Genomic DNA, 21,961 nt, shown 5'->3' with positions numbered 1-21,961 from the left:
ATAATTTGGTCTCTTTCTATAGTTATTCATAGGATGATGGTGGTGGTGGGGCATCTTCCGTTGTACCCATTTGATAGAATAATTAAAAATCCCTAAATAAAACATATATAGAAAGATAGTACTATATATAGCCCTACCATTCCAAAGTGGTCTAGTTTTCTAGCTTTTTGAGTTTGGCCCCATATCCCCATCATTTCCAGGGATCTTGTAATTCTCTTCTAAGAAGGCACTGCATCTGGCTTCATTGTTTTAGGCTGTCTCTCATCATCACCCTAACTCCTGCAACTGCTGTCCTGCCAGATCCAGCCAGCCTGAACCTTTCCTTCATTTTTCCAAATCATCATTCACACAAGTTTTTTGCATGTTATGGATACTTACCAAAGGGTTAGCAAAGGGTAATTAGATCCCAAAGAGAAAAAATCAAATTTATATAGATACTACTGTCCTAAAAATTCATCATCTCTTCCATGCCATAGGGAATTTTCACCTATTATATTGGTTCATTAGGCCTCAATTTTCCACCATTTCTCTGGACCTCTTTCTCTTCTTTGATAGAGTTCCCTAATTCCACTTAGCTGCTAAAATCCAAACCTCTTCTTTGCTTTTATTTTCTTATGCAGACCAATTTCATTTTCTCTTCATCTTGCTCTCACTTATGCCCTGATATACTCAGAAAGCCTCAGCTTCCCAAACCTTGTGGGTTGAGCAAATTTCCATAAGTGTTTTATAAACTAAAGAAAATGAAAACCCTTTTTTTTTCCTTAAAAGCAATATTTGATCCTGCTACACCTCTAGCTATCTACCTACCTCTTTTTTTAACATCTATTGAGATTTCTTATCCATTTCCTCATTCCAGTTATAATTTGAATCAGAGTTTGACTCAATGATTTAAATCATTTTTGAATAATCTCAGTATGAAAAGCAGTGAACACATCCACATTGCATTCAGATTAAATTTTCATTCAGATGACCCAAAGTAGTTTCCCCTTCAGGTTTAAATATTCAGTCATGGCATGAAAAAAGGGATTGTCAAGCGTGATAAAACAATTATTAAATAAGAGTAAACCATAGTAAATTGAAATGCCAATCTTAGAGCATTTTGCTTAGCTTTGTAAAAAGGCATGGTTAACTGAAAGTCTTGATGACGTGAATCAGAGTCACCCCTTTCATAAAGTTACACCATAGTTTGCTTCTTCATTCCTAAAGTCCTTCATGGAAAAATGGACAGAAAACTACACTCCTAGAACCCAGCACTTTAACACTACTAGAATGCCCAGGCAGGTAAAGTTCCTTCTCAACCTGCTGAGCAACCAGAAAAGAAGTCTGCTTATGATCCCACTTATGAATTGTACTTAGAAAAGATCTAGAAAGTGCTAAAATAAAGTAAACTATTATTATTAATGAGAAGTAACATAGTACAATTATTAAGAGTATGGGCTTGGAGAAATGCTTGGATTTGAATCCTGGCACAGCCATTTTACTTGCTATAATTTTGGGCAATTAGCTTAAACTTTTGGAACCCAGTTCCCTCATCCATGGGGAAAACAAAAACAACAACAACAACAACAACAAAAACTACCAGTGTCTATAATAATTACTACAGTCTTGTGGGGTTGTTCAGAGGATTAAATTATGTAATAAATCTGCTTAGTTTCCTAAGGCTGCCATGACAAAGTACTACCAACTGGATGGCTTGAAACACAGAAATTTATTGTTGCACATTTCTGGAGGTTAGAAGCCCAAAATGTGTAGGGGAGAGTCCTTCCTTGCCTCTTCCTAGCTTCTGGTGGTTTGCTGGCAATCTCTGGGCTTCAATCTCTGCGTCTGTGATCACATCTCTGTCATTCTCCCCTCTATGTCTGTCTGTGTTTTCTCTAAGGATATTGGACATATTGAATTAAAGGCTTACCCTACTCCATTCTGACCTCATTTTAACTTAACTAATTCTATCTAAAATGGCTCTATTACCAAATAAGGTCACATTCACAAGTTAGAACTTGAACTTGTCTTTTGGACAGGTACATTTCAACCAACAACATTATATAAAATGCTTAAGACTGGGGTGGGACATTGTAAGTGCTGAATAAAGTTACCTCCCTTTTTTCTTCCTTTTGCCAGAGGTGATCTGGAATCACTTCCTCTGTGCTTTATGGCTTTGATCTTTCAGAAGTGTGTGAGAAATATGGAACTGTGCTGAGTACTGCATTTAAATGGCAGTAGTGGAAAAGACCTGGTGTTTGAAGCATTGCTGCTGCTATAGTTAAGATATGACTCTGTCCAGAAAGCATTAAAAAGGAGTCCTATGGGGGAATCTGAAGTATGTGTGATGTTACTCGTGGAGAATTGGCAGTGCATGTTCAAAATCCAAGTTAAAAAAGAAAAAAAAAAAAAAAAAGCAGTCTAGGCCTGATTGAAATAAAATTTCTTTCTTCTTGGGACCTAAGGATGCTTGTAAATTTAAACAACTCATAATAAGGGAAAAAATGGAAAACTTGCTATGTAAAACATTTCTCTTATTATTTTTTAAATGCTCACATTTGAAAATTTTCTAGTCTAAATGTGAATCACATTCTTTCATCATACGTGTGTTTTGACAAATGGAAGCCATGAGGATTTTATTGGGGTTTTCTGAATGGGTTGTTAGAGGCCTTTTTTCTCACTTCTCTCAGTGTTTCCCCAAGCCCTGGTACTTGTTAATTGATGTTTGTACCTGGAGCGGGTTGTGTGAATGTCACTAATGTTTAGAACATCTCACTGGGAATCCTCCTGTGGTCTTATTCAACACCATGAGTCTCATTCTTCAGTTTCAAGAATTTTAGTCTGGGATCTGTTGGCTCAGCCTGGTGGTATGCAGGTTCTGATTTGTAAAGGTGGGCTGGGAAAATATTCATATATCTGCTGGGAGCAGGAATTGAGCCAGGAGAACTGCTTGAAAGCAATTGACTTTTTGTCAACACAGACCAGTAATCTTGGCTTCCACATATGCAACTGCGTGAACAAAGGCAGAGAGGGGAGTATTGAGTGGTATGTGGCCTCTTATTTACCAGTTAGGGACTGCACAATTTACTGGCATTTCCAAAAATCTAGCTGTGTTACTCTGCAGATGTATGAGTGGAAATGGGTATAAAACTGAGCTAATGGGCAACGATGTACAAAAAATGATTCCAAAGTCTTTCAGAGTTGGCTGAAGTAAGTGAAGTGGCCTCTGTATGAAGCAGACGAAAAATGGATTCAGAAAAAGAAGAAAGCCAATGTCATAGAAATCCAAAAAATTGAAAAAGAATGTAATGTATGATCTTTGATCATGCGGGTACATTTTAAATGCAAAAAGCTTCACAGATGTGCTCTTGGCATGATTTTATCTGGAGCAGTTTTCCTTTACATTATCTTGAAATCAAGTTGGATGTTTTGATTGAAATCAGACATAGATGCTTAATTAATGCATACAGATTTGCACTCTTAAATGAGAATTTTATGATAATTTTTGATTGTGTCAGTCATGGTCCTATGTGAGTTATCTGTTAGATCATTTAGCTGGTGGTAAGGAGTAGATATACTTCAGTCTAAAAAAATAATGTGAATGTTGAAAAAGTAAGTGTTTAATGTTGGGGATAGAAATGGCCTTTGAACTTGTTCCTTTGGTTGCATTTAAGAAGGTGAGAGTCAAGATACTGGGTTCAATTCATAATCCATCGTGTCTATTACACATTCAAAAACATTTATTCAGTGATTCCTGTGTGTCAGGTACCTTATTGGCTCTAGAGTCACCACTGCATAAGGTTTAATTATTGGCCTGGAGAATATTAAAAAAAGAATGGGGGAACCAACACCAAGCACGTAATTATGAAAAATTAGAATTATTCAACCTCTGACAGAGGCATCAAACATGCATATATAGGCTGTCAGATGGTTGGGGCTCAACTTCAACTGCCAGTGCTTACAGTACAGGTGCCTTGATTTTGGTAAGTTATTCCCTTCTGAGGCTCAATTTTCTCCCTTTCAAATGGAGATAATATTAGTTCTTCTTTTGTGGTGTGGTTGTGATCATCAAATAAATCAATCCCTGTGAAATATATAACAGAATCCAGCACATAGTAAGTCCTTAATATATATGTATGTTATTATAATTATTAATATTAGCTTTGACACCCATCTCAGTAATTGGAAAATACCACAAACATCCTGATTTGTCACAAAATTCTATACATAATAATCTTACCCACTCATTTGTCTCATTGATTTATCTAAGATATGTGGTAATGAACCCTGTGTTCATTCCAAATATTCATCCATTCCATACCTTTGAATAACAGCTCTGTGCTATTTATATCTTCAGGCCCTATCTTTGGCCTCAAATCCTAACTCTGGTATCTAACTGAAATACTTGACATTTCCTCTTGGATTTTTTTTTTTTTTTTTTTTCGTGATTAGTTGGGCTCCATATGACAAAACAAAACAAAACAAAACAAAATAAATAAGCACAAAAACATGATAGAGTTTATTTGTTTCTCAAGTGAGACAAATCCAGAGGTAGGATACCCAGGGCTGGTATGATCAGGGAATCAGGCTCTTTTTATTTTCTCCTCTATCCTTAAGGTGTAACTTTCTTCCTCCTGCTCCAAGATGCCTCCTCAAGCACCAACCAAGAAGGAGCAAGAGATGAAAAAGCAGATTCCAAAGGTTCCTTCTGCCTATTGGTGAGAAAATTTCTCTAACTGCCTTAGAACTATTCTTCTTATATATTTTTGGCCTTAACTTAGTCACATAGCCACACCTAATGGTAAGAGAAGCTGTGGAGTGTGGTCTTCATCTAAAGTATCCATGCATCCAGTTAAAGGTGGAAGTCTTAAATTAAGAAGGCAGGAGAGAAAGGATGTTAGATACATATGATGCCTAAAAAGACCATGGTTCCAGAGTTGACTGCCACCTACTGGTTAGGTGACTTTGGGCAAGATGGTTTATTCCTCTATAATTTAGTTGTCAGGAACATAGGTATATTTTGGGAATGCAAGAATTAGTGTATGAAAGCACTTAGAGCAGTGCTGTGTATCTAGTAAGTGTTTATTTCAGTGTCTGGGAAAACATTGGAGAAGACTGAGTAGGAGGATGCTATCATTTGACCAAAGTGTTAAAATGATCACTCCAGCTGATATTTGGAAAATATACAAAAAGAGAAATAGCTCTTTTCCCTACATCTACACTTCTCTTCTAGATGTAGGGAAAAGAGCTATGAGACTACTGGAGTAGAAGCAGTGATAAGCCAACAGAATGACACTGTGAAGTTGAGAGAAGTAGTTGTATGTAGGATAATTTTGGTGGTGAGCCAACTGAATTTATTGATGTTAGCTGTGAAGTAGGAGTCAAAGATACCTCCAAAAAGTTTTGCCTGTGCAGAAAGTCTTAATTATCTTTTTTTTTTACTCTACTATAGTAACACAATCTCTCCTCACTTACACCATATATCACCATAGCATCTTCCACATCATAAGGGCTATGTAAATGTTGTAGTCAAGTGAATTGGAAAGTTAGCTTCCCCTAATAATTAGTGGAAGCTAATTATATTTTGAGGTTCTCATATTCATTCTCAGACACATATTGATTTATACAATAATCATAAAGTTATAATAATGTAAAGAATAGTGAAAGGTCATCTGATGAATCTGTAAAAGAAATTATATGATTTAAATGAATCATTTTAAATAAATACACAATTCCTCCCAGGAGCTTAAAATCACTGTTATAATTTTTGTCTCTGTACCATGCTTTCAATACAAGGAAATTGTAAACATGTAATATTGCTGTTAATTTCAGAGTCAATGTGCTGGCAAGAATAAGATTTATAAGCAGGCAGACTAAGGTTCAAATACCAACTCAAACTTTTAAGGTTTCTGTGTTTATTTTTATTTGAGTCTTTCTCCCAACTGTATTTCCAATTTGATTCTCTGAATGACAAATCCTCTGACAACTTGTATGTCTGAGTTGTTTTTTTTTTTTTTTTCTGTGCTTATTGTGCCTTCCATTTGTGTTATAATTAGGTTGGAAATCAAATTATTGACTCAAATTTCTTTACCTTTAATATTTTAGGTATGTTGCACTGTCTTCTTGTATCCAGTGATGTTGGTGATGTCTGATATTGCTTTGATGCTTTTACTTTTGTAGATGATTTACTCTTTCTGTGGGCTTAGAGAATTTTTTTTCTGTCTTTGGTGTTTCTATCTTTCACTTTATCTATCCTCTTTGTCAATGGATGAATTGCTCAAATTTGGGATTTTCCATTATTTGTCTATTTGTTTTGATGTTTTTCATATCCTGTGACTCCTATTATTTGATATTGGCATATCTATATATTTCCAATTTATCTTTTTATTCCTTCATTAGTCTGATCTTCTGACTCAATAATTTGTTCTGAAGCAGACTCTATCCTATTATTTATCCCAATATATTGTGTTTTTAAAAGTATAAATGATACTTTTAAATTATTTATGTGTCTGTTTTAGTAGCACTGCTTAGAATAATATATTGTTCATATGGTACTTTTCATTTGAGGTAGTTAGGCAACTCAACCCCTCACTTTGATCTGTGGGTTTCGTGCTCCTCTAGGGAGCAGTCTGTAATGTGTATTGGGCAGGGCTAAAGCTAGACACTAGTCTGTGTTGGTGTCATGGAGTTTAGGGAGAAGGGAACACGGAACGACAGGGTGGAGGACCCCAGGGTCTGTACGCCAAGGAACATCCTAGTTCATAGTGTCAATCTAAATCTTGACAGTTTGGGATAACCAGTATTCTCAGGGGATTTGAAGGGGGAGTGGTGCAGGAATGAATTCTCACTGCCTCCTGGTCAGTTCTCACCTGTTCCCTTCAATTCCTCTACTCAGCAGGGAGCAGGGCTTGCTACCACTTGGTAATTCTCCAACGGACACTTGTGCTTAGTTCTAGACTGCTGCTGTCTATTGCTGTGATGTAAGGGCTCAATGTTTCTGAGGGGTGTGCTGGGAAGGGCAAGAATGGAATGTAAACCACTGTCCCAAACCTCTCCCTGCCACCTATGACTGCCCTCATTCCTGGGTTTGAGCACTGACCCCCATTCGTCCTGCATCTAGCACAGAGCATTTCAAGAACATGGTCTGCCTTCCAAGGAATTTGTGATTTCTGTCATTGCTGTTGTTTTTCGTTAATTCCTAGAATCCAAGTTCCTCTCTGGTTTCTGTTGTTCTCTGGGTTGATTCGTAAGAGGGAACAAGTAGTACACATCAGTTCATTATCTTGTATGATCCTTTAATCTTTATCATATTCAGGGAACAGCTTCTAAATTGAGCATGTCTGTTCATAACAATGTAATCTTCCATTTTCACATATTTAGGTTCTGATTTTATTTTTAAAGTTTTGGTAAAACACACACACACACAATAAAGTTTTTTCTCACTTTTTAAAAAATTATGGGACAATCAGAAGTATGTAATATTTGCTTATAAAACTGCCCATATTTTCACACCTGGAAAAAAAGATTAAGTTTCTAAAATATAAGCTCCAATTCTATTGTCACAGTTGTGAGATGATAAAATAATAGTCCTACACTGTAATGTATTACAGCTAGATTTTATTTGTCTTTATTGCCATGGTTTTGCAAAAACACATACTTCACCAACAAATAAAGTAAACAAAAAAGAACTGATTACAGAAATATTGCAAATAAAGTTAGATAGTGAGAGGTCTCTGCTCTTCCACTGTGTAAACAATGGCTATGAAAGGTACTTTTCCTCTTTCTTGAATTTGTTAAAATGGGTTTTTGTTTGATTATGAGAAGGTATATTTTTCAGTAAACCAAAAAACCTAATACAGAAGACCAGGTACTTAAAGATTAAATTATTAAGTTTTTTTTTTTCTTTGCTTCAGGAATCCAAATATATTCATTAATGTGCTTATCTAGATGAAGCTAATGGACATGATTAAATAATATCTAAGGAAGCAAATTAATAATGGGAATTTCTTAATGATTAGGAAACATCATAGATTCTTAGAAAGAGAGAGACTGAAGGAGAGAAAAAAATATGTGTCAGCTTTCTAGGCTAGCTCCTTACTCTACTATATAATTTGGAAGTTAACCTGGCACACTCTGCAGTTGTTTAAAACACATTTATTGAATGTTTTACAATTATGTGTTTTCCCTGTTTGCTTGAGTAGATGACCTTTGGTTCAGCTTCTGTGTATGTAAACAATTTAATTGAAGCTTTTAGAGAGTTCTAAGGAAATGGAATTAGTTTTCAAGATGTCTCTTGGAGAAATCTAGCCAGGAGGAGTGAAGGTTCTGAGGTTAAATAGCTGCCTATATAATGGTAGGACTATATAATTTATTTTCTCTATTCCATTTTCCTTTACTATTCTCTCGTTGGTATGTATGGATTGTGAGATAACTAGAAACCAGGACTAACAAAGTTGATTAGACTGGATGCTTATATGACCTTATTGTATCAATTTCAGATGACATGTATGTTAAAGCAAATATATTCACATTATATTTTACAAATAATACAAGCACAAGCCATGATATAATCAAATAAGGCTGGTTTCAAAAGGTCACAAAAAAACATATTCATAGGAATTATTTCCAAAGCAAATGCTATTTAAAAAAATTATTCTTGGTGTACAATCCTTTTGTAATATGGATTAGAATTTTTTTTAGACATGCAAAAGTTATTCAAAATCACACTTAATAAATAACAATGATAAAATTGTATTTCAGTATTGACAATAACAATAGTATTATTGGTAATATCTTTATATGCTTAGTAAAGAAAAATTAAATGTAAATTTAAAGAGAATAATTTTTGCAGGCTGTATACTGACTTTGACAGCAGTTGCTGAAAAGAGAAGTTCCAGATATAACTGAACATGTATAGCATCATTTAAAAAAATGTGAAGATGAAAAACAGGACTAGTTATTACCAATAAAAAAAGATAGGCATTTATCTGATCTTGGATAAAAATCAGAGACAAAATTTCAGTCTATGTTACTTGGTACTGACTCTCAGATCTTTTTTTATAGAAATTCGAGCTTACTCCAGAGATGCAAATTGTGCTGGTCCTGCAGATGGAAGTCAGATACGCTAGTAGAAGAGAGGCTTTTGTGGAGGGTCAGGAACAAGACATGACACAATTTTAAACACTATGAGAACGGAGACCAGATCTACCTTACCATTTATCACTGTATCGCTATGCAAGCACAGTGTGCAAAATTTTAAAAAAGCAGTTAATGTATACATAACATCTACTAAAGAAATAAACTGTATGATCTCAGGCAATCCACTTTACTGCTAAAGGCCTCAGATTCCTTAGTTGAAAAAAGGAGAAAATAATGTCTGTAACTGGATTTTCTTAGGATAAAATGAGATGATACAATTGAAAGTGTTTTGTAAAATTTAAAATGTTCTAAAATTTAGATATTGCTACTTTAATTATTTCACAGGATAAAATTCTGTAAAAATTTTGGCACTTGCCAAAATCTCCTCCAAACATCTGATATCTGAAAGAGACAGTCTAAGAAACTTATCAACTATGACACTTTCTTTGGAAAGTGCTTTCCTGGACACCTCTCTTGTATTAATTTAGAACATGATGATTAAAAAACCTGGGTGATATTATTCTAGTTGTTATAAAAAGCCTTGTGTTATTATTTAATTTCATATCCCTGGGTTTATCTAAAAAGGCTTATTGTAAGACATGGCCTTTTGAAGAATGATTCTGTATATTTTACAAGATCATATTTGAAAACATTGTTCATTATGATAACCTTACATGGGAAAGCATATTCTAGGTGCTATCTGGACTTTAGTGCAAAGCATGTGTTTGCCTCAAAATGCACTTGGCTGTTCCCATTCTTCAACAAAGAAATCTATACTATCAAATATTATTAAACATTGTTCTTACTGCCTTGGCTGCCAGGAAAAAGAGGCGCTAAATCCAGAGTTCACTTGCAATAAGTAGTTCTTCCTGTGTTCTTCACTCCACCTCCCCAAATCAAATCAAATCAAATCATTGTTAAGTATTATTCTTAGGTGTGTTTATTTTTCATAAACTTTCACAATTGTTAAGTTATTCATAAAACGCAAATATGCAACTCGAGGCCTGGCAGACAAAAAACTTTATAGTGAAGGACTTAGACATTTCCCTCCCAGTTTGGTTCCCACAAGTCCCAGATCTTTTTATTGTCTTGGTTCATTTTTCATATTAATAAAATTAGGAGAAGTATAGTGTTGACCTATTTGTCATATGATATTGGAAGAAGATAATTTTATAAATTACAATACTCTAAAGAACCAGAGGGCTTAAATTCTAGAAGCAATATAAATAATACATTATACTACAGTTCCTGTTAATTTCCATAGACACAGAAAATATGAATACACATAAGGGTTTTAAATTATTATGTTGGAAGGAGAGGATTAAAAAAGCAGAATACTGCATTTGGGAGTATTCCAGGGACAGATAATGTAGTTAATATGCTTGCCTTGGCTATAGAAAGCAAAGAAACAGATGTTAGGAGGAGCTAAGCCCAACTGGTGGAAGAAGGGGCAAAGTAGCTGTACAGTAGCATGTGAGGGTACATTGTGCTAGGCCAGGGTAGCCAGTTAGAAGATTTTCTAAATGACAATTTATACGTGGTTGATATTCCCTTTCATTTTGATTTATCACTAAACAAGCAATCAAACAGTAAGAGAAGTCAGCACTCGAGTTGGGAACAGCTACATACTGCCTGCCTTCTGTCTCCTGAAGGCTCACTCTAAGTACCATGCAGTCCTTGCAGAGTCAGGGATCTATCAGATTAAGGGAGCCCATAAGAGCAGTTTTATTGTTTGCTTGTTTGTTTTGGCCATTTTCCTAGGGGAAAGTTCCAAATTATAATCAAATGTCTCCCCTACAACTAGTAAGGTCATTCTAGCTTTGCCAATGTTGCATTCTTTTGTATTCTGTTTCTTAATGCTATCATCTGGACTAAGGCAGGCTGTTGTACCACCTACCAAAAATATAAGTACGGAAAAACAAACACGCAAAATAAATCTTGCAATTTTCAGACCTTCTGGATAATGGTGTAAATAAACTATTATTTGGGTATTTATTATCTTGGGTTTCTCCTCCCAGAACTGAAACAATGCATGTAATCCAATGGTCCAGGTGAATAATTTTTCCAAAGGAAAAAGACACTAGACACAGGTATTTCTTGCAACTAAAGCTTAGTTTATTCAAGAAAATCTAATGCCTGGCATGAGAAAGTAAACCTTAAAGGAGCAAATTATGTTCTAGATTAACAATATAGTCATTATCTCTACAAGTATTTGGATTATCACTTCCCTATAATACAAGTAAGCCCTTCAAGGGCAGAAAAACTGATTTAATTATCTTTGTGTTACCCAGCTCCTAAAACATTGCTTGACAAAGTGAAGCTTCATAAATGTTTGTTGAAAAATTTAAGACACCGTAGTAAAGTTTTGAAAGTATATTATTATTTGTCTCTGCCAAACTCAAGCTGCTTACCCAAGAAGAGAATTTAAATGATGATTAGATATAAATAGTCAATGAATATTGCAGTTCACTTTAGATCTAAAAATACTTAAATTGGATACTGTGAGTTGCAAAGCAAATTAGATAAGGATATGATTTTGAACCTTTTCTCTGGGAGATTCACCATAGGATCTTGGACAATCTTTTGATTTTTTTAAGACCCCTTGGAGATTGTGACAATAAGTAATTATAATAACAATTTTTAAAACTACAAGTACATATTGTGTATATCTGTCATAGCATGGTTTGTAATAATTGATAAACATCTTTCCATGATTAATATGCTATAACAATTTATAAAATTCATAAAAACTTGAACTATGGTTGACCTTGAGTGCTATACTATAGTTCATTCTTTGGGCTATGTTTTATCAAGTTTTCTTACACTTATTTCCTGCAAACACACTAAATAATGAATAGCAGCAAAAAATAGGAAAATATATGAGGCCCTGCTAATGAAGTTGTGCCCCCACAAAACAATTCTATAATACAGAATTGATAAAGTAAATAGAGGAGAGTTTAGAGAAAACTTGAATATAGTTAACCATAGAGCTTATTAGAAAAAAAAATTAAATAGCAGAAGGATATCCGTATAATTTAAACAGATACTGTTTTGAATCACATCATTCTTCCTTCTAAGACATTTAAATTTAACCTTTAACCCCCACTCTAAACATACATACCTCTTACATACTTTGCTTGATTCACTGAATCATACTCACTTCTAGGAATATGGAATAGATGTATTCCTTATTCCTCTTACTATATACAAGTCAAATCTTGGGAATTATAAAAAAATAAAGATAGGAAAACTATGGAAGGTGGAAAAAAGGCAGATGGTTTAAGGATCTTGGTAGCCTAGGAAACGTATAGCATGAAGTCCTTGCATTTTCTTTTGGTCTCATATATGGCAGATAGGGTACAGGAGAAGTCAGCAATCCAGAAATGTCACCACCACCACCACCAACAAAAGTCCCATGAAATTCTGTTTTCCCTACTCAAAGACCAGAAAGGGGAAGCCTAACAAGACAAAAAACTTTTAGACAATAGCTGCCTTAATCCAGACAAACACTATGAAAAAACTGTGGCCCCATCCACACCAGCAAAGGCTAAACAGAGAGCCCAGACTACCCTTGTCAGGCTGTAATGGACCATCCTAATTCCTCCTGTTGAGATGATATCAGAGAAGATTGAGTTAGGAGCTGGTACTTTCATACCTACCAGGTGGTGAGGAGACTCCTACTCCATGCTGTCAGTGGAGATCACATGGGGAACCTAGACCTCCAAACCTCCTTGCCTAGTGGTAATGAGGCACCCATCTTCCTTCACCCTGCAGTGTTGTCAGAAGACACCTAGGCGAGAGACATGACTTTCACTATGACTCAGCAGTAACAAGACCATACCATATAGTGTTACTGGAGGTTACGTTGCAAGCAGTAGTGAAACATCCCTGAGAGCCTGAAGCCCCATCCCCAACCCAACAGTAATAAGAAACTCTTCCCACATGTCAGGTGCCAAAGGAGGCAAAATGGAGACTCTGGACTTCCACCTTCACCTAGAAGTAATGAAGTGGGGTCACCCCTTCCTCCTCTAGCATGGTATATGAAGAGGTCTTTAAAAAAAAAACAATTTAATAAGATCCAGAGTCTTATATCATAATATTCAAATATCCAGATTTTAATAGAAAATCATTCATCATACCAAGAACCAAGAAGATCTGAAATTGATTGAGAAAAGACAATCAACAGACATGAGCACAGAGATGATACAAATGTTAGAGTTACCTGACAAGAAGTTTTAAACAGCCATCATAAAAATGCTTTGATGTGCAATTGTGAAACACTTTTGAAACACATGAACACATAAAAAGTCTCAGCAAAGCACTGGAACTACAAAACGAATTAAATGAAACAAATTCAATGGGTGTGCTCACAAGCATAATGGAGAGGATGGAGGACAGAATCAGTGAAATTGAAGGTGCAAAAATAGAAATTCGAAAAACAGAAAAAATAGACTGAAAAAAATGAACAGAGCCTCAGAGACCTTGGGGCTAGAACTGAAGAAGCTGACAGAACTGAATATCTAATATTCATGTGACTTGAGTCCAGAAAGGAATAGAAAAAAAGAGGGCAGGGCTGAAAAATTCTTGAAAAAATAATGTCTGAAAATGTTCCATATTTGCAAAAGACATAAACATACAGATTCAAGAAGCTAAGTGAACACCAACAGGAGAAATCTTTAAAAATCCATACCAAAACACATAATAATCAAACTTCTGGAAACTAAAGACAAAGAAAAATCCTGAAAGCAACCAGAGAAAAATAGTAAATCACCTGTAGGGAAAATCTATTTGAATGACAGTGGATTTTATATCAGAAATCATGTATGCTAGAAAGAAGTGGCACAAAATTTTCCCTGTGCTGAAAGAAAAGTCCTGTTAGCTCAGAATTATACATCCAGTTGAAAAATTTTTTTTTTAGGAGCGAGGAGGAAATCAAGTCATTCTTAGATGAAGGAAAATTAGGAGAATTTGTCTCCAGCAAAAATGCCCTAAAAGAATGGCTAGGAAATTCACTAACTATGATGGAAATGATAAAAGGGGGAATTCTGGAATATTATGAAGGGAGGGGAAAATGGAAAAAATATATGGGTAAATATAATACACATTCCTTCTCCTTTTGGGTTTTCTAAATTATATTTCATGGATGAAGCAAAAATTATTACACTGTCTGATGTGGTGATCAAATGTATTTAAGAAATTACAAATGGAGAATGTTAAGGGACATCAAAGGGAGATAACGTTTCTATACTGTACTTAAACTGGTAATATGTTGACAACAGTAAACTATGATAAATTATGTATATATAATTTAATACCTAGAACAACCACTAAGATATCCAAAGAGAGACATTAAAAAAACATAATAAATAAAAAAAATAAAAAAGAAACTTGAAGAAAAGTTCAATACACCCACAACAAGGCAGAAAAAAGCAAAAAGAGAAATTAAAAACAGAAAAAAATCAGAAAATGAAATAAAATGTCAGAGAAGCCTTAATGTGCCAGTATTACATTAAATGAAAATAGTCTAGACACACAAAATAAAAGCCTGACATTAGGAAAGTAAATAAAATAAAGAAGTATATGTGTCTATATGAAACACTTCAAATTTAATGATACAGATAAATTGGAATAAAAAGATGGAAGAAACTTATACCATGCAACGTTTAGTGAAAAAAAAGTAGTCATAGTAAATTAATATCAGTTAATGTAATATCAGAGCAAAGAAAATGGACAGGGACAGAGAGGGATATAATGTGGTGTTTTAAAGCTATATGCACCCCAGAAAAAAACATGTTTTTAAAATCTAATCTATTATTTTAGGTGTAAACACATTGTATGTAGGACATTTTGACGAGGCTACTTCAGTTAAGGTGTGACCCACCACAATCAGAATGAGTCTTAATCCTCTTATTGGGACCCTTTATAAATAGAATGAATACAGAGAGAAGGGGAGGGAGAGAAACCCATGGGAGAAAGAAGCTGACAGCAAGAAAACCCAAAGAAAGGGAACATTCCAATAGATGCTGCAATGTACTTTGTCATGTGGCGGAGAAACCCAGGATCGCCAGCAGCCAGCCTTTGGGAAGAAGGCCTCACCTTGATGATGACTTGATTTGGACATTTTCTCAGCCTCAAAACTGTAAGTTAAATTCTCATTGCTCATGCCCATTTCATGGTATTGTAGTAAGCAGTCTAGGAAACTAAACCAGGTTTTGGTACCAGGAGAGTGGGGTGCTACTATTGCAAAATAACAGTAAGGTGGAAATGGCTTTGGATAATGGGTTGAGGCTGGAAGAACTGTGAGCACTTGATAGGAAAGGCCTAGATGGCTTTGAAGAGACTGTTGATAGAAATATGGATACTAAAGTTACTTTCAACGAGGACTTATACAGAAATGATGAATGTGTGTGACACTGGAAACTGGAAGAAAGGTGATCCTTATTTTAAAGTGGCAGAGAACTTGGCAAAATTGAGTTACAGTGTTGGATGGAAGGCAGAATTTGAGAGCAATGAGCTTGGAGATTTCCAAGCTAAGTGTGGAAAGTGCAGCCAAGTTTCTCCTTGCAGCTTATAGTAAAGTGTGAGAGGAAAGGGATAAGCTGAGAACTGAACTCCTGGGCACAAAGAAACCAGAAATTGTTGGTTTGGAAAATTCTGAGCTTCTGGAAAGTGAGTCGCCAGAGAATAATGCCACATGTGAGGGCTTAAAGAACATGGAACCAGTCAACCACTTCAGCGCAAGTCAAGAGTGGAAATGCAGTTATTCAGGAAGGATTTGTGAAAGCTCTTTTGTTGGATGGTTTGGACACCTCTGTTCTACATGAAAAACTGACAGGATTTTTGTGAAATCTTTTGAATGGAACCACTGCCTGCCTGGATTAATGGAACCATTGCCAGCCTGGATAAAAGTGGATAGAAAAGGGACTGATTGAAAGAAAAATCACTTCAAGGGCAGAGCCATTGGAGCTGAGGTCTCAACTGAAGACCTCTTCCTAGGCCAAGAGAGTGGGCCCATCCACATTTGTGTGAAAAGTGTGAGTCTGTCCCAGAGTTTGGAAAGTGAGAGCCTTCCACCCCATTGTTCAGGAAGAGTGCTACCACCCAAGTTTTCTCAGAGGGTGGATCCTATTCTTTGGGGATTTCAGAGAGTCTGGCTGTCATTTCAATGTTCTCAGAGGGTAGAGTCTTCACCCCAGTGTTTGAGGGCAGCATGGCTGCTGTTCAAGCATTTGGAAGTGTTGAAGCTGCCACTCCATCAGGACCAAGGACAAAACATCGTTCCATAGATGACTCTCAGACCATGAAATCTAATGGAGGATGCCCTGCAGGGTTTCAGAATTGTTGGGGTTCGGTGACCCCTGTTTTCCTACCAATTTTTCCCTGGGAATAGGAATATTTATCTTATGCTGTCCCTCCTTTGTATATTGGAAGCAGTTAACTTCCAAGCAGAGGGGAATTGTGCCCCAGGACAGACCACATCTATAACTGATTTTGATGAGACTTTGTACTTAACATTGTTACTGAAATAACTTAAGGCTTTGGGGATGTTGTAATGGCATGGATGCATTTTGCATGTGGAAAGAACATGTCTTTTTGGGGTTCAGAGGGTGGAGTGTGGTGGTTTGAAGCTGTATATACCCCAGAAAAAACATGTTTTTAAATCTAATTCTTTCTTGTTGGTGTAAATACATTGTAAATTAGATCTTTTGATGAGGCTACTTCAGTTAAGGTGTGACTTATCTCAGTCAAAATGATTCTTAATCCTCTTACTGGAGTTCTTTATAAATAGAATGAATACACACAGAAAGAGAAAGCTATGGAAGCAAGAAGTTGAAACAAATACAATGCACAAGAAAATAGAGAGACCAGCAGATGCTGCAGTGTGCCTTTCCATGTGCCAGAAGAGCCAAGGATTGCCATCAGCTGGTCTTCGGGAAGAAAGCATTGCCTTGATTATGTCTTGATTTGGACATTTTCTAGGCCTCAAAATTGTAAGCTTATGAATTCCCACTCTTCAAGCTAAACCATTTCATAGTATTTGCTTTAAACAGCCTAGAAAACTAAAACACAAAACATAAATGATAAAATGGTCAATTGACCAAGAAGATATAGAATTCCTAAATGTGTATGAACAAAACAACAGAGTTGCAGAATATTTGAAACAGAAATTGATGGAACTAAAATAATAGATTAAAAAATCTGCAATTACAGTTGGAGACTTCCAGCCCCCTCTCTCAATAATTGGCAGATCAACTACAAAGAAAATCAGCAAAATATAAAAGAACTCTACAACACCACCAACCAACATGATCTAATTGAATTTATAGAACACGCCACCCAAAAACAAAAAATACATATTCTTTGAAGTGACCATGGAGCAAACACCAAGATAGATCTTATCTTGTTCATAAAAGAAATAATAAAAATGTAAAACAGTTAAAAACATGGAGTGTGTTCTTTCACCAAAACGGTATTGTCAAAAAGATATTTCAGTCAAATTGATCATAAGCAAACCTTGTTTGCTCATAAATATATGAACTTACCCCAGTAAGTGTAGTACCCTTAGTAAATTTTTTATTTGATTAATTTTTAGTTTCTATTATTCCAGAGAAGTGTATGTAAAAGCAGTAATGTTCATGTAATAAAGCACCGGTCCCACCTGGGTTGCTCTTAATAGATCTATTGCTTCTCTAGTCTGTATTTCTGCCTTAGATAAACTGTTTACTTCTGTCTGAATTCCTTGCATATGGTTAAGATAGAATTAAAGGACAATACTATGAGTTTTTATATGTTTTTAATGGTTCTTTCCAGTTCAAAAATTCTTAGACTAAGGAAAATTGCTTTGATGAAGGAGCAGAAAACAGAAGCTTGATCAATTAAAAGGTTAGTATCTCTACTAAATTGATGAACAAAAGACTCTCAACTTAAAACTTGGCTAGCTGTTTTGGTTTGCTAAAGTTGCTGGAATGTAGTATACCAGAAATGGGTTGGCTTTTAAAAATGGGTATTTCATAGGATACTAGTCACAATTCTAAGTCTGTGAAAATGTCCAAATTAAAGGCATCAACAAGAGGATACCTTCTCTGAAGATGGACTGCTGGCATCCAGGGATCCTCTGTCAGGTAGCAGGCACATGGCTGGCATCTCCTGGTCCTTTATTCCCAGATTTTGTTGCTTTCAGCTTCTGATTCTATTGGCTTTCTCTCTGGGCATTTGTGGGTTCTTTCTTAGCATCTCCCAGATGTTTCTCTCTCTATGCTCTCTCCAGATGTTTCTGCCTTTTATCCTCTCATAAAGGACTCCAGTAAAGGATTAAGACCCACCTTGAATGGGCTGGGTCACATCTCAATTGATACAACCTAATCAAGGGTCACACCCACATTAGGTCTGTCCTGACAGGGATGGATTAAAAGAACATAGTGTTTTCTGGGATACATAACAGTTTCAAACCAGCACAATAGCTATGGGTATTCAAGAATTGTACATTTGGAACCAGATATACTAATCCACAAAGTACTTGTCAATTGGGGGATAAGGTCCAATAAAATTGCTGTCTGCAATGAAAATGTAATACGGTTCCTCACAAGAAAAAAGATATATTTTTGTTGCAGTCAAAGGACAGTTTGAAGAGCAGTTGTTTAGGCTTATCCAAGTCAAAGTGCAGTCTGCTGTATAAATGGTGGCACCTAAATTGAAGGTTGAGGAAGGGTTTGTTATAAGAAAGCAGGGTTTCCCAGAACAAGGGATAGGGCCTGATAGATTACAAAAATCAACATTGGTATTGTTTCCTTTGGTAATGCTTACTATGAGATTTAATTGAAGCCAAGTGGTGAATTGATATTGTGTGGTTTGGTTTGGCTGTCCTTAAAATGTTCCATTAGTTTGGTTACTCAAAATATATAAGGGATATTTAATATAGGTTCTTGGAAAGAAAAAGGGAAAAAGGGTCTATTGTAAAGCTTAGAGGAGTCTTCTAAATCTGCAGTTCATGCAACACAATGTTCATACCAAAAGGAATAATTTGCAGGTAGCAGTAAAAATTCTAATGGCTTTGTTTCAGTGGCATGATGATAAATCTAACAGTTGAAAACATTGGCTGCTAAACGTATATCTTCTATAAGTTGTATATAAGGAAGAGTAGCCAAACTTGCACATGGAAAACGTTAAGGAACAGCAGAATCATTTTGGCACCTTGGGTATGGATAGGGTTGGAGAGAAATCATATAATACCTGAAATAATAATCAAAGCAATATCAAAGCAATTATCATAACTAAATTAGGTATAGTCCAACTTTGAGTTTCAGTCATGGGCTTGATCTGCCATCTTGGGAAAACTGTTTACTCAATGAGATTGTCTTCTTTTGGGACTGATTGGTCCTGATAACTGGTTAGTTTTAATCTATAGTCAACCTCAGCAGTAGAAGTCCAAATCCAGTCCCTCCATGGAGGAGCCTGCTTAAGTTGGGAGATGCGAACACTAGGATAAATGCCCTCTAAAATGGCTATTTTGTGAAAGTTAAGGAGGACCAACACAGTTCAAGGTATATTTCCTCTGGTCTCTTCCAATATACCCAGTTTCCCAGTGGCAGATTGTGGAAATGGCATCTCTTTTCAAGTGGAGGGTCTTGGAATGCCTCTTGTACCTGTTGGGAGTGGACTTGAGATTATTCCCTTAATCCTTTGCAATATTGAATTAAGGTAGACTGATCTAAAGAAGGATTGTCATATGATGTGGTGCTAAGGTTTATAGGTCATCCAGTAATAATTTCATAAGGAGTCAATCAGTATTCCCTTGAAGAGGAGGATTTGACATCTAATGAGGCCAGGAGAAACATTGGACAAGGTAAATTTAGGGATTCGATCAATGTAGCCAATTTCAGCTTCAGTATTCCACTTGTCTTTCTTACCATTCTGATGACTATGGGTGATAGGGGCAATGTAAATGTTGTTGAATTGTCATTACTAGTAAAAGTTCCTTCATAATTTGTCCAGCGAAACGTGTGCCTCTATCGCTGGATATTTGCAAAGGTGTTCCTCATGTGGAAAATATTTGTGCAAGCAATTTTTTGGCTACAGTGGTGTCACTGGCCTTTCAACAAGGGAAAGCTTTTATTCAACCAGAGAATAAACAGACCATAACTAGTACATAAGAATACTCCATAGATGAGGTAGATGGATTGAGTTCATCTGTCAATGTTCCATGGGTCCTCTATGAGGAAGAGCAGAACCAGGGAAGACCTTGAAGGTCTTTCCCAGGTTGTGACTTTGGCAAGTACAGCACTGGTTGCAAATTTTCTGAGCTTGTTTTTCGCAGTTTCCCCACCAATATCTGGACATTACCCGAATCATTTTATCAGTATCATCATGGATGGTAGCATGTAAAGTTCAGAGAAGAAGAATTTTGAGGGATTCAGGAAAACCCAAATAGCTATCTGGGCTAATCCAGAATCCATTATCAGGATTTATTTCTCATTCCTGATATCATCAATCTTGTTTTTCTGAATCTGTGGCTTCTAATTGGCTTTTAGTAAGTGCAGGAGGAGGGGTTTGAGGCTTTATCCAGTATACATAATTGCTTAAGTGAAATTTATGTCATGTATACAGCTATAGCATAATGATCAAGCCAAAGCATTTCCTTTTTTCATTCAGGATTGGTATTATAGGTATGAACTTCACTTTTAATTATAGCTAATATTTTTCCTAACATTAAAAAAATTCTGCTACTTGAGGGTCATTTTTAATGGGAGTACCTGATGAGGTTAGATATCCACTTTGCTTTTACAACATTCCAAAATCATGCCTGCTATTATTGTGTATATTATCAGTTTTCCCAGTCAGATGCAGGCTCAAGTTAAACAAAAAGTTCTGCTGGTTGGGAAGATTTGAAATTGGGCAGATTTCCATTTTTTATTAGTTCAAATTGAGATGATATAGTATATCCAGTTTGGAATTTTCCCTGTTCTGTTTGAGATAGGAGCCTTCAACAAACAAAATTAAGTCTGGATTTTGAAGGGGGTTTAATTTATGTTTCTAGGCTTATGTAGTTCAGAGGTTAATGCTGTGAAATCAGGAAGGATGACTTCCATCTCTAGAGGGAGGAGGGTAGTGGTATTTGAAGTATTACTTTGTTGAATTTGAGTATGAGATGGAGTTAACAATAATATTTCATAAGAAGTAAGTCAGTCTACTAGCAGGAAACATTTTACCTAATAGCTGTCTGTAGTAATTTCCAAATTGCATTTGGGGTTTTCAAGAACAGAAGCGTACTTTTACTAACTCAGCAGAAGCATGAACTAATTCAGAGGCTACTGCAACTGCTGCTTAGCAAGGAGGCTTTAACTTCATGACAGGATCTAACTGCAAGATATAATAATTAATGGATCTCTGACTTCTGCCATGTTCTTCCGTTAAAATTCCCAAAGCCTATTTTTCTCATTCTGTTACAGAGGGTGAAATATTTGTTACTGTTGAGAAGTCCTAGATTTGGAGTTAGATTAAAGCTTTTTTTAAAGTGACAAAAGCTTGTTTATGAGTCCATGGTAAGGTTCAGAGTCGTATATTTAGTCATATAAAGAGGAAGCAGTAAGGAAAATGTTGGGAACCCACTGATGGCAATAGCCAGTGAGTCACAGGAACACTTTTGGTCTGAGGTTGAGAAAAACTTTGAATAGTTTTAAGTCACTCTGGGGACAGAGGAAAAACTGTGGTTGACAGAAGTTATTCTAAATAGTGGAAAGTGGTTTTAGTTAGCTGTAATTTATCATTAGATGGCTTGTGTACTCTCTGTGGCTGTTTCTATAGATAAATGCAATCCTCAGATGAAAACCTTTGATTAGGAGAACAA

This window comes from Choloepus didactylus, chromosome 3 (genome assembly GCF_015220235.1).
Source record: "Choloepus didactylus isolate mChoDid1 chromosome 3, mChoDid1.pri, whole genome shotgun sequence".
In the NCBI taxonomy this organism is placed as follows: Eukaryota; Metazoa; Chordata; class Mammalia; order Pilosa; family Megalonychidae; genus Choloepus; species Choloepus didactylus.
The sequence above is the reverse complement of the archived record's forward strand: the minus strand, read 5'-3'. Positions refer to the sequence as shown.